Here is a 12,908-nt window from a genome sequence, read left to right on the forward strand (position 1 = left end):
AATCCATCGTACAAAATCATATTATTAGCAAATTTTCTATTGGAGCAAAACAGATGATTTTTTGCCAATTAACTGACAAAACTCTTTCAGAACTTGAAAACACTTATAAAAATAGTAGGACGTTCTTATGTGTAAAGTTTTAACAAAAAATCACTAGCAATAGTCTTTCTATGTACAAAGTTTCGAAAAAAACACTAGGAATTGAAATGCAAGAAAAGCTCCCAAGCGCATGCAATTTATTATTTACTAGAAAAAATGCCCGTGCGTTGCAACGGGTATTCGGAAGAAATTAAATATTTAGCTACTTCAAAAATTCAGAATGTTTCTGTCCCAATCGATTGTCCCTCCCTTGCCCTTTGTCAGTCACACCCGTGCGATGAACTTAGAGGGACGAGTAGCTAGGTCTGACCGAGCCTATAACTGGACTGTTTCCAAATTCCCAACTTGAGCACGAAGGAAAAAGAAGAACTTTGATCTATCAACAAATTGGACTCTAATCTATTCAAATAAAATCAATAGAGAGATCCACATGGTCGCGACACAAAAAAATCAATAAATTGTAGCTGAAATTGTGCGAGGAGTGCGAGTGACAATGGGCGTGGGCATGTAAACAGACACGCGGGGGAACCGATCAAAGATATAGCTGGGGACTCGGCACATGATCGTGATAAATATATTATATTGTCATTGATCGATCTGAGTTTTGAATTGAGTTTTTTTGGCGTATTTTGCTGCCGTACGTGTGTATGCATGACATGACTGAAGGTCTGAAACATGTATACATATCGCTTTGTGTCAAAACAGGGATCGGACATGAGGAAACTAACCAAACTAAAGAAAGTATAGGAAAGGTAATAGGGGATCTGCGGGCTTGTGGAGAGAACGAGCTGCGGCCATGATGACCAGCAAGCGCGCACATGATGACGCATTGCTTTCACGCGGGAATCGGACAGCTGCGGGCACGCGAACGGCTTCCTCCTAATTTCTACTGTAATTCAGACGAAGTACCAAGCTTTAAACAAAAACATCTTTAATTTTTATAATAGTAGAGATTACCCTCATCCACTAAATCTCATTCCCTATATTAGTATTCTTCAATAATTTATTGATCTTTTTACAGTTAGCATGGTAAGAGAATGTATTTTTTATTGAAAGGCTACTGCTATTTCAGCACTTAGCCATGCCAATTCCATCCATCTTCCTTATTGAAAATTTGGAGGAGACAGGTCCCCGACGTTTGATGTTTGCAAAATATCAGATGGTGTTTCATCGCATGAAAAAAATATTTTTAGTATTTCATCACTCGGTAGAAAAAGGTTTTAGCAAAAAGAATGTTTCAAGTGTTTCATCACTTGATAGAAAATGTTTCAAGCAACTTGCAATATTGAGAAAAGCTTACTGTAACACCAAGACTCTACTATATGCAAGATATATATTTTCTTCATTAGAATATAATCATTTAATATATTATTGTAAAGATTTAATTTTAACAAAAAAAAATGGTGCAATCATATCAAAATTGGAAAAGAAATGTAAAAGAAATATCATTTAAAGTTGTTTAAAGTTTTAAAACATACAGTGTGCAAGTGTGCGTATGATGCTCGTGCATGAATTCCCTCCACGTGAAACCTGCTCACGTCTGTCCCCTGCATGCACCTATACGTTGCACTCTAGTGGTGGGTCGTCCGCATATACCGAGTAAGCAGGCAATACACCATTATATTCGTGAGGTTTCGATAAAATGCTGCACACACTATGATGCACTAGATAAAATGCTACTCGGTACATTATCTTGTCGTTATTTTGCCAAATTTAACTATTTTCTTCATTTCTCCCATGCATGCAAGATGACCAAAATGTCCTTGGCTGTTAGCCTAAACAGATCGATCGATCCCATTCTCATCTGTACTATGTTCCTTCTTTCTCTAGAATTTAAACTATTTACCATCAAATTCGTGTCTCAATTTTTTTACCGCTCAATTCACATGTCCTCTATAATATATCATTATAATTGCTAATTAGTCTATTTGGTATCATTTTCTCTGTTTTCCATGTATTACTTATTTCTTAATCCCATTTGTATATTTTTTGCAGGTTTATGGACATTTTTGCTCTTGGGCTTACCTGTCAGATCCAAAGCGAGAAATCTCTCTCTGGATCGAATCGGTCAATCCTTCCTCCAGGCTGAGCACCGAGCGCCACCAGCCACCAGTGACGCCACCACCCCGCCGCCGTCGCCCCCCCCCCACCGCGCTGCTCCACCCCACCACCGCATCGCCGAGCGGCGCCGCCCCACCACCCCGCCGCCAGGGTGCGCCACCGCCCCGGCCGCCACCCCAGCTCGTCGCCCCCACCACCGCGCCGCCGAGCGGCCGCCACCAGGGTGCGCCACCTGCCCCGCTGCCCGAGGTCGACACCCCCATTGCCTCCACCGCCTAGTGCCACCGGCATCGGCACCCCCGAGCGCCACCACCCCGCCGCCACGCCGAGGAGAAAGACGGGCGCTCCGCCACCAACGCCGAGCGCCGGCACTGGATGAGCAGTCTCCAATAGCATTTTAGAGTTTGGATGAGCTCCATCGGCACCTCTAAAAGCATGTATCTGTAACATACATTTTTGCAAATTGTTGTACAGTGGTGATCTAAAAGCATGTATCAATTTTTTGACTGTAAATACATTGATCAATTGTTGACAGGATTTGGCAATATTGCCGGTTACCTGAAATGATGATATAAAATGTTCAGTTCTTGATGATATAAAATGCCTGTCATTTAACTACATGAGTAACACATCAGCATATTGTCATCCTCTGAGACCATATGCTTTCTGAGACCATATAGTACTTTCTGTGAATCCATATGGAATCTGCCTGTGCTTGGTAGATCAATGGGGGAGATAACATAAATATGAATGACTTATAGGAAACATCAGAAGCTGTTTCATGGCAATGGTAGAATACAGAAGGTATTTCTTTTTCACAATGTCGATATTGCTATTTTCATACAGAAGAGTAGAGCTACTTAAAGAGCTTCTAACTGATCAAATTTGCCTATTGTACTAGACTAGATTTTTCAGTTTATCAGACTGTTTTACATCATGAGACATGTAATAGGAAAAATAGGTACCAGGACTAGTGCAAGTAGAATCACTTCTTGCGACTATTTTGTCGTTTTGGTGTGCTAGGGCCTGCTGCACCACTAGTTGAGCCTAGTGGCCTTCCTTGTTTCACACGACTCTTCCTGAAAATGTAAAACAAGTAAATAGATAGACAATATGCTACAATAAGTAAATAAATGTATGATTTTACCTTTTTTTCTTGGTACCATTTAAAGGACATTTTGAGGATGATGACCTATGTCCCATGGCAAGACACTGAACCTGCCACTTGCCTTCGGTCCTGGGCTTGCTTTGTCCTTTCTCAAGGCATCCAACTATTCTATTCTTCCTTTGCCTCCCTACTCCTTTTTTAGTCAAAGGTGGCAACAACTTGAAACCAATATTAACCTTGGGCCATTAAGACTTACCTGGAAATGGTTGAATAACACCTGTATGTGCAAGCTTATACTTTTGCACTGAATAGAAGGGATCCAGATAATCAGCCATTCTAGGATTTCTATGTGATTTAATCAGAGCTAATGCATGTGGGCATGGTTTCCCAAAAACTTGCCACTCTCTGCAGGTGAATGTATGTTCTGTGAGATTGACTGCGTGCCTAATAATGTCTTGTTCAGGAGTGATCACTGTCACCTCTGCCTGGTAAGTGGCCCAAATTTCTAGTCATCACATTCAGTTGCTGAATTACAATAGGGAGCATCACACCATCCAATTTATGACCTATCTTCCTCCTCCTAGCCAGTAGATCCATTGTCTTTGATCTGATGCCATCTGCAAGCTCTGCAATTGGAAGATCTTTCTTTTCCTTAATCCATTTGTTCCATGACTCTGCTAGATTATTGATGATGAAGTCACATTTTATGTCTTCTGAGAATTTGCTCCTCATCCAAAGCAGATTATGATATGTTTCCAAATATGGCTTCACATCTGAATTTGCCTCATGAATTTTATTCATGTAATAGTCATACCTATCTGGCAGGGTACATGTTTTCAAAGACTGGACCATGAAATTTCTTTATGAAATTCTGCATCAAGTGCCAAAAACATTCCCTATGCTTAGCTGAAGAGAAAACAAATTTCACGGCATTCTCTAGCCCCTTACAAGCATCTGAGATAATTGCTAAGGGTGATTGATCCCGTATTGCCTTATGAAGCTGCTGCATAAACCAAGTCCAATTATCAGTGGTCTCACTTTGAAAGAATCTAAATGCAACCAGAAACATCTAGTTGTGTCCATCTATGGATGTAGCAGAAGCTAAATGACCATTCCAAGCTCCATTAAGTGCTGTTGAGTCTATGCTCAAATATGGTCGACATCCATTTATAAAACCATCAATGCAAGATTTGAATGCACAAAAAAATCAATGAAAATAAACCCATCATTATTCTCCGGTACATCTATCTCCACAACACTTCCTGGCATTTTCAGCTCAACCTCAGCCTTGAAGTTGAACAAATATGCGAAACTCTCTTCCCATGACCCAAAAATCTTTTCTAAAGCCTTATGCCTACCTTGGCACACTGTATGGTATCATATTGTGCCGTTGTATGCGGTCTCTAACTCCTCTTTCAACTTCGTCGGACCCATATTTGAATCCTTCTTCAAAAAAGGAATTGCCTTCTCTGCCACCCACTTATATGTTGCCATCTTGATCTTTACTCTGCCAGTTGATGAACAAGCATGGAGAAATTTATTTAAAGCAACCTACAATAAAATATAGATTACTTAGTACCATGCCACAATTATTAAAAACAAACAAGAATTTAAAGTACGATACAAATCTAAGTTGTTGTTAGTACTACAATAGATTTTCCATCTGGCATCAAGCTTGCCACAATAGCCCATGGACATCCCTCAGCCTTGCAAAAGCCTCTGAACCTTTCTTTATCACTCGACTTTGTCCCCATCTGAAATTGCCCCTTTATAGCGTGTTGCCACACAGCTGATTTAAACTCAACTATACTTACATATGAACTTCCAACTTCTATTGGAGGGTCATTCCTGTCATAGAAAACTTGAGATTCACCCGGAACAACATCAGTAACAACAATGTCAGTCTCATTGTCCAAGTCCCCTTAGGCATGACCTGTGGCATGACCTACAGATGGACTAGGTGTCATGTCCGATCTCCAAACTATCCCAATCTATAGCATCACCTTGCCTGGCTGTAACAACCTCATCCATGACTGTCTCATTAATCTCTGAAACAGAAGAGCTAGTAACAAGCTGAACAGGTTTGTCCACCACATCTACAAATAGAACTAACCTCCTCTGACTCTTCCTAACATAGAATGCATGCACTAGATCCATATTGTCAGTGAAAGTGTCATATCCACACACAACCACCCGCTGGCACCTACCCCAATTTATCCTAGCTGCAAAGTCCTTTACCAAGACCTCTAATGTGCATTGACGGTAGTCCACAACCCATTCCTCATATTTGTGGGGTACATGAACAAAACTACCATCATCAAGCTTAGCAGTGAACTGACTTGTAACATACCCGAATTCTAGGTCTTAATAATTTATTGTCAAAATAGTTAGAAACTAACTTTTGCAATTTTGAGAGGCAAAAATTGCTACTTTAACCTAGGTGAGGTCAACTTAACTTGTACTTAAATAAAAATTTGAGAACAAATTAAAACCTTTTCATTTTCAGCCTAGGACAAAAAAAATGCAAACAAAAATGTGTACATGCATATGCATTTAGCATTAGTTTGATTTGAGTCTTTTATGTGCATTTGGATTTTGGTTTGCATATCATGTTAGGTTCATGAACATGAATAAAAGGACAACTTCACTTGTGACATAATTATATGGACATGAAAGTGAAGTCAAATAATAACAACTCAGTTCAAGTCAAGTCATAACATAAGTCTTTACAAACATTTAGATGCATTTATATAACGAGAACACTTATATAAATAAACGCCTTGCGAATTATTGAAAATAATTTGTGCAAGGTAAAATCATGGAAAAATTCATGTAGTCTCTACTCAACACATAAAGTTCACTGTAATTTTAGTCAAATTTTAACACTTAGGATGATACCTCAAATAAATCAGTCAAACCAATTAAATGATAGACTAATTATAATCCTTAATCGGCTAAAGCCTACCCTCACCATTATGTGCATTAAACTACATAGAAGTGCATAGGGAAAATAATTTATTCAAATACTAGGTTATTTATCATGAATATTTATAATTTTTCCAGAAATTATATACTCTGTTTAAATCTTCTAAAAATTCAAACAAAGTTCTACCGAGCCCATCTTCTCCAATTTTCTGAGAGCAAACCACATAAAATTTTTAAGAGAAACAAAAGAAAATGGAAACTAGGTATCTTCATCTACCTCCAGAAAAATCCACATGAATTTATCATGCCCACAAATTAAACTATAGATTAACAAAGAGAGGAGAGAGATTTAAATCCTGAAAATTGTCCAAAATCGATAACACCCAATCTCCTGCCCACCTCTCTCACTCCAGACTTGTTCCCTTCGCCCTGGACCCACTTTCAGCCCGACAAGCTCGCTCCACCTGAGTACATGATGCCCTACTGCTCCAGCCATCCGAGAGAGAGACCGAGAGCGAGAGAAAACGGAGCCGACCGTGGTCTGGACAGCACAGCTCGCCTACTCCTTTCCCAGCATCGCCGTCTCCCATCACTCTCCACTCCACTGCCAAGGAACCAAAGCTGAGAGCTCCATCTCGTCCTCCTCGCCTTCCTCTCCATCGTCGGCCACCGGGAAGGACGCGTTGCCGTTCGTCGTTGAGCTGTGCTCGCCGTCATATCTTCCACGTTCCTTATTCAATCATCATACCGAAGGTTTTACCTTTTGACCTCACCCTCTCTCGTGCAGCGGATCATTGGGAACGCCATCATGCCCACGGGAGCTCCAGAGCGCGCCCGGAGCGCCGCCGCCACGACCTCGTAGCTGCCCCGGCTGCTGTGGAGCGAATCCGGCCGAGCCGTCGCGCCAACATCTTCCCCTCGAGGTCCTCTCCAAATGCCCTCAAGAATCCCCAAGATCTGAGCACCGAGGAGAGAGATCAAGCTATTCTTCTCCAAGTCAAGCCGCTGAGCTCCATCATTGGTTCCTCTTTCTCCGGTGAGCTCCAAGTCGATTCCGTGCACACATAGATTTCCTAGGACATCTTTAACATGGGAGACATACATGCATGGCAGTTCTTGTAGTGAGTCAAGCCGATGCCGTTCATCCGAGAAGGAGCGCCGTCGCCGAGCCGTTCCTAACGCCGTCGTCGACGACCAAGCTTCGCCAACCTCGTCCAATACTACTCTGAGCACCCTGGAGCTTCTAGAGTTGCATGCATGCATTTTATCCACCTAGATCCGGCCCCTAACGTGACATGCATCACTACCTCGAGACCCACCGCCACTCGTGCCGCCGTCGCCATTGATTCCGGTAACCACAGATCACGATAAGACCACCATTGGCTTCGCAAAGAACCCCTCTTCCTTTTCTCTTTTGGTTTCATGCCGAGATCTGCCACCGTTCGCCGCCAGCAAGCTCGAGAACGAGCTCAGCCATGGCTAGCTCTGTTTCAGCTCGAACCAGGGACCTCTGTGGAGAAGAAACAAAACTGTATGTACTACCTTGTAAAAACTACCACACTCATGGAACAGTCACAGGACTGCGGATTGATTACCTAAAAACCCAGGGACGTTTTGCATATTGGTCTATCACTGACAGGTGGACCCCATGAGCTTAAAAATCTGAAAATCTAAAGAAAACCCTCTAGAGCTTTATATTTTTAACAGAAAAACATGCAAACTTGTAAAATTCATATAAAATCAAATATAGCTCATTTTGAGATGATTCAAGTTTCTGTGAACTCATAGAAGGATGAACTTTAATATGGAAACATAAAACTTGGCACTTGCAGTATAAATTTCACCTCTAAAATTTATCTAAGAAAAACTATACATAAAGCATGCACAAATTTACAAAATACATAGAGAATTCATTTCAACTTAAATTGAAGCAAACCCAACTTCTACAGATTCGTCAACTTATTCTCTAAGGTAAAATAAAATAAAAATATGCACTTGCTTTACACCAAATACCTCTAAATGCATGTTCTACAAAATAACTAGTTTTAGATAAGCTGAAATTTAAAAATTTATATAAAATTCATCTTACTTCCTTTTTGAGTAAACTCAAGTTCTGTAGAATCATCAAGATTAGCACTTCTAATATTTAAAATAAAATTATATACTTACAGTGCAATAAAAGCCCCTAAATATTTATATAAGGAATAAACAACATATATCACCCTTCAACTTGTAAAATTTGTAGAGAATTCATCTCTAGTCCAAATGGAATGAACCAAATTTCTATAGAACCAGCAACTAATTAAATTCAATTAGGTAAAATAAAATGTCTTCAATACTAAATATATCACTAAACTTTAAGTAGATAACTTAAGTGCTAATCACATGCTATTGGTTAGGCAATACATATATATAAATGTATAAATGCACTCTAGCTCTAAGTAACCAAAATAAAACTTGATGGACCAGAGAGGTCATAGTTTCATCCCTAACCACCAAAAACTTAGCACACTTAGCTCATATATCAATTTCTTGGTTGGTATGTTAAATAACTAACATAGAACACTCCCCTAGCTTATAAAATGTGCAGTAGAGTAATATAATCTCTAAAATTATGAACTAAGATTATATTGGTTAACAAAATTAGTCATTTTATACATATCAAATAAGATGGAACATGTTCTGGACATAAAACTCCAAAACCATGTACACATAGAAGCTATATACCTACAACACGTTACAACTTGTAAAATACATAAGAAATTCATAATAACTCTAAAAGTTGTGAAGCCAAATGTGTTAATCGTAGAAAACATATCTCTACACCCCTGAGAAGTCGAACCTAATAAAAATCACTTTGCAAAAATATTTCATAACACTACCTAAGTAAATACCACTCTATACCGAGTAAACTTCTAAAATTCACAACTCACAAATAAAAAGAGATAAAATATAAATTCTTTCACCTAAATTCATCTTAGACCAGTACCTACCCACTGTGCACAAATCATGCATTTTAGAACATTTTGAATTTTTTACCTATTCTGGTATTTAATTGCATAACTTGTTCTTTATATAGATAATTGCATAAGCGGTGAAGAAGTGAATTAGGTGCTAACATTTCCCAGGAACAAGGCAAGTTTTCTCGTCCCAATCTTTGATCACATTGAATCCCATGTTTTGAGGAATGAAAATATTTGTTTGCAAAGTTGCATATGAATTTAGACTATAACGGTATTTGAAACTTGGTTATGGTAGCTATGACCTAATTGCTGCATTTACTTCTTTGAATAATTGTGATCCTCACTGATTGTAACCTTAGAAATGGTTAGGGTACTTTCAAAGTGCTCAATTGGGTTTATACATACTTACATAAAAGCCCTACGCGTAGCCATGCCTAGTAGTTGCTAAATAACTTCATGATCACTTTTTAAATGAGAATTTGGGAAGTATTTTCACTGCTGGACAGAGGTGAATATCTCTGATATTTGTGAATTAAAATGTGTAAAAGTGTGATTTTAGACCTGGACGGCAAGTGGTATGCATATGGTGTTAGTTGCATACCGATAGGGGGAGTGCTCGCCCTAGTCAATTAAGGACCGAACTTTGTGTCACCATCTAAGTATACCGTGCAACCACATGTGCTAGGAATGGGATGGCCTTAGCTTATTAAGTTGTTTAATGTCTAACCTTGCATTGGGAAACCGTAGTAGTATGAATTACTCGAAATGATGGTTTATAGGAGCTACCTAGTGCGGTTGTGCCTAGATGTCTAAGCGTGTGCAATATAACGGTTAAGTGCCTTGTGGAGGAACGGATGTGTTCACTGCCACGGCGCTAGGGATGGCGAGGGCCCCCCGACCTAGCGGCACTTGGGTTGCTCCTCATGTGGATAAACACTTGCCGTGCTCGTGCAAGGTTAGGCATTAGGCAATGTAAAGGCTTCGTTATGACCTCTAGACCACATTCAACGTGAAGAATGTGGTAGAGTCTTGCAAACTCGAAACAAACTAGAGTGTTCATATCATGTGGGTAAAGTGTACAAACTCTGCAGAGTAAAAACTAATCGATTAGCCATGCTCACGGTCATGAGCGCTTTGGTGATGTGTCATGAGTATAGTCTTGTGTCGTAAACTGTGTTTATGAAACTAGGGATTGAAATGGAAGAATTGTGTTGAGTTGTGTGAGTGATGATGATTATAAGAGTTGTGTCATGGAAGACAACAAGAGTATGCTTATGATGATATGATGTTATCTATGATGATATGATGAACTTACAAATTTGTTTTGTTGATTGAATCAACTCCTTTACAAAAGATTTGTGAACCAAAACTTGCTTTATGCTGAAATTAAACTACATATTGCCCTCCTTTGAATATATGCCTTACATGTAGTATGTTAGGATTGATTTTTGGCTTCCCAGTACATTAATGTACTAACTCTTGCTACTGGAATAACCTTTTGCTTGCAGGTTAGACTTAGTCTTTTGAGAGATGCGGGTTTCAGGTTTCGATTGCTCTTTCTAGGACTTGAACTTAATGGGGTAAACCCCTAGTCGGTGTGCTTGTGGTTGGGTAGTCAAGCTTCCGCTGTTCTCTGTTATCTATCTATATTTGGCCGGTCGGCCTATGTAACTATAAAGTAGTTGTAAATTTGAATCGCTTTCGTCTTATTTGTATTTGCTATGCATAACCATGCTTAAGATGAAAGTGTGAATCTAGTGCACATCCTGGGAACTAGATTCGCATGAGTATGAGTTAAGGATATTTGAGATATCGTAGATCTTTAGCCATTTTGTCAAGTCTCCTGAATGTGTAACACATCTGGTCGCCACCTTCGTGTGGTTTGACGGGCACATCTCAGGCTGAAGTTGACTGGCAGGCTAAAGGCCCATCAATGTCTCTAATATCCTTCTCTCGAGGCGTTGGATGTTTCATTATGTTTGTTTGATGTCTTGAATTATTCACTTCATCCCTCAAATATAATGAGAGGTCCGGAGAGCCTACGACATGACTGAACTGAACACACACCCTAAACTCTGCATCTGGATCGATCCTATCGTATATGAATACAAAAATGAGAGATAGATCCATTAGTTTTCACACTAAATCAGTTCTCACCTAGGTTACACAATACCATCCTCTAGAGCCTCCATTGCCACCTCTCCCTCTCTCCCTTCAAACCCTAGGCATGGCGGGGGAGCACGGGAGCAGCGCTCGGCCATGGCGGCGTCGAGCTAGGGCGGCGCCAGGTTGCAGTGGTTGGCGGCAGTGGGGTGGCGGCAGCCGGCGGCGGGGTGGTGGTGCCCGGCGTCGGCAGTGGGGTGCCGGCGGTCGGCGGTGGGGTGGTGGCGCTCGGCCTAGCGGTGGTGGGGAGCGAATCTGGCTGATCCAAAGAGAGATATTTCTCTCTTCTCTGTTTGGATCTCACAGGTGGGGCCAGGGACAGAAATGTCCATGAACAGGTGAGAAACAAAAATAAGTGACGAAAATAGTGAAAGTGGTACCAAATATAACAATGAGCAGTCCTAATGCTATATTAATCAAGGCATGCAGATTGGATGGTAAAATCTAGAAGGCATGCGAATTGAGTGCTATATTCTCTAAATTCTCTTCTTTCTCACCGCCTCCCGGCCTTCGCCGAGGAGTAGGCCCAGGAGGGCGACCGTCGTCCGGCTCGGCCCTCCCCTCTCCTTTCCCCCTCCCTGTTTCACCTGATGTGCCGAGGGTGTCCTGATCTTTCGATGAGAGGGATTAGTCGATTGGATGGAGTGACATTGGAGATCCGACTACAACTATCCAGGGATGTTGCGCCTTAGTAATCGTTACACCGACTCCAGAGGCGGTCGTGAATCTCGACAGATGCATGATTAGCTCAACCACGAGGGTTTTTGTTCCTGCAAGCAATCGAGAACCAGTAAGAACAAGATGAATAAGCAAGTCAATTTACGAATCAAAGATGTTGGATTGAATCAATAGAAGTAACAAGTGGGGTTCAGTAACAAGCAATCTGGCGATCTAATCGATCACGGGATCAACTTGGCAAAGTAGCAACACTATACTTTGATCTAAACAAAACCCACCAAACCTTGAAGGGGTACCAAGCTATTTATGGAGATGGGAGGACCCTAGGTCGTCCTCCACCTGGTTGGGGCGCACCCGTCATGGGCCCCACGTGGGCCGGAGCCCCAAATAAAATTACAAGCCCATTGGCCCAATATAAGTGAAGCAACACCTTGTTTCTGCAATTATGGATGACTGGGATGGAATTTAGTGATGAGTCTGGATCTGTTGGAAAGAGGATTCCAAGGGCTTTCCATCAAGTACTTACGGGCCAAAAACGGAGGTCGTATGCAGATTTGGCGGCCATTTGAATTCAGCAATGTGGGAGGTGGCCGAATTGGATTACAGAACTTGTCAACTTGATCTTGATGTGAGCGATGGTTGTATCTATAGTAGCCATGGTCACATCACCAGCTGGACGGGAGCACAACAACAGAGTCACTGGGTCTCGAGGTACTGCTTGGCAGTTGACTTTGGGAATGCCCAGGAACGCTGACAAGGGTTCAATGAAGTAGCATGTTTGTAATCAATATTGTTGCATATAAGTAGCTTAGCTTCTGTGTTTATTTATGTAGGTGCCTGTCGAAACTAGATTTCGGCAATACTAAAAGAGGTAGGAAACAAGCTATGAATGTGGATGGGTTATGAGACAA

The 12,908-nt window shown here is 41.0% G+C and overlaps 1 long non-coding RNA gene across 1 annotated transcript; it reads left to right on the forward strand.

Annotated features, from left to right (window-relative positions):
- Nucleotides 1-6,784: 6,784 nt before the first annotated feature.
- On the forward strand, nt 6,785-7,795 carry LOC107278802 (uncharacterized). The gene is made up of 3 exons (XR_010735110.1): nt 6,785-6,896; nt 6,981-7,229; nt 7,307-7,795. It is a non-coding gene; the product is annotated as an uncharacterized lncRNA (long non-coding RNA).
- The last annotated feature ends 5,113 nt before the right edge of the window (nt 7,796-12,908 follow it).

This window comes from Oryza sativa, chromosome 9, assembly GCF_034140825.1.
Source record: "Oryza sativa Japonica Group chromosome 9, ASM3414082v1".
NCBI lineage: Eukaryota > Viridiplantae > Streptophyta > Magnoliopsida > Poales > Poaceae > Oryza > Oryza sativa.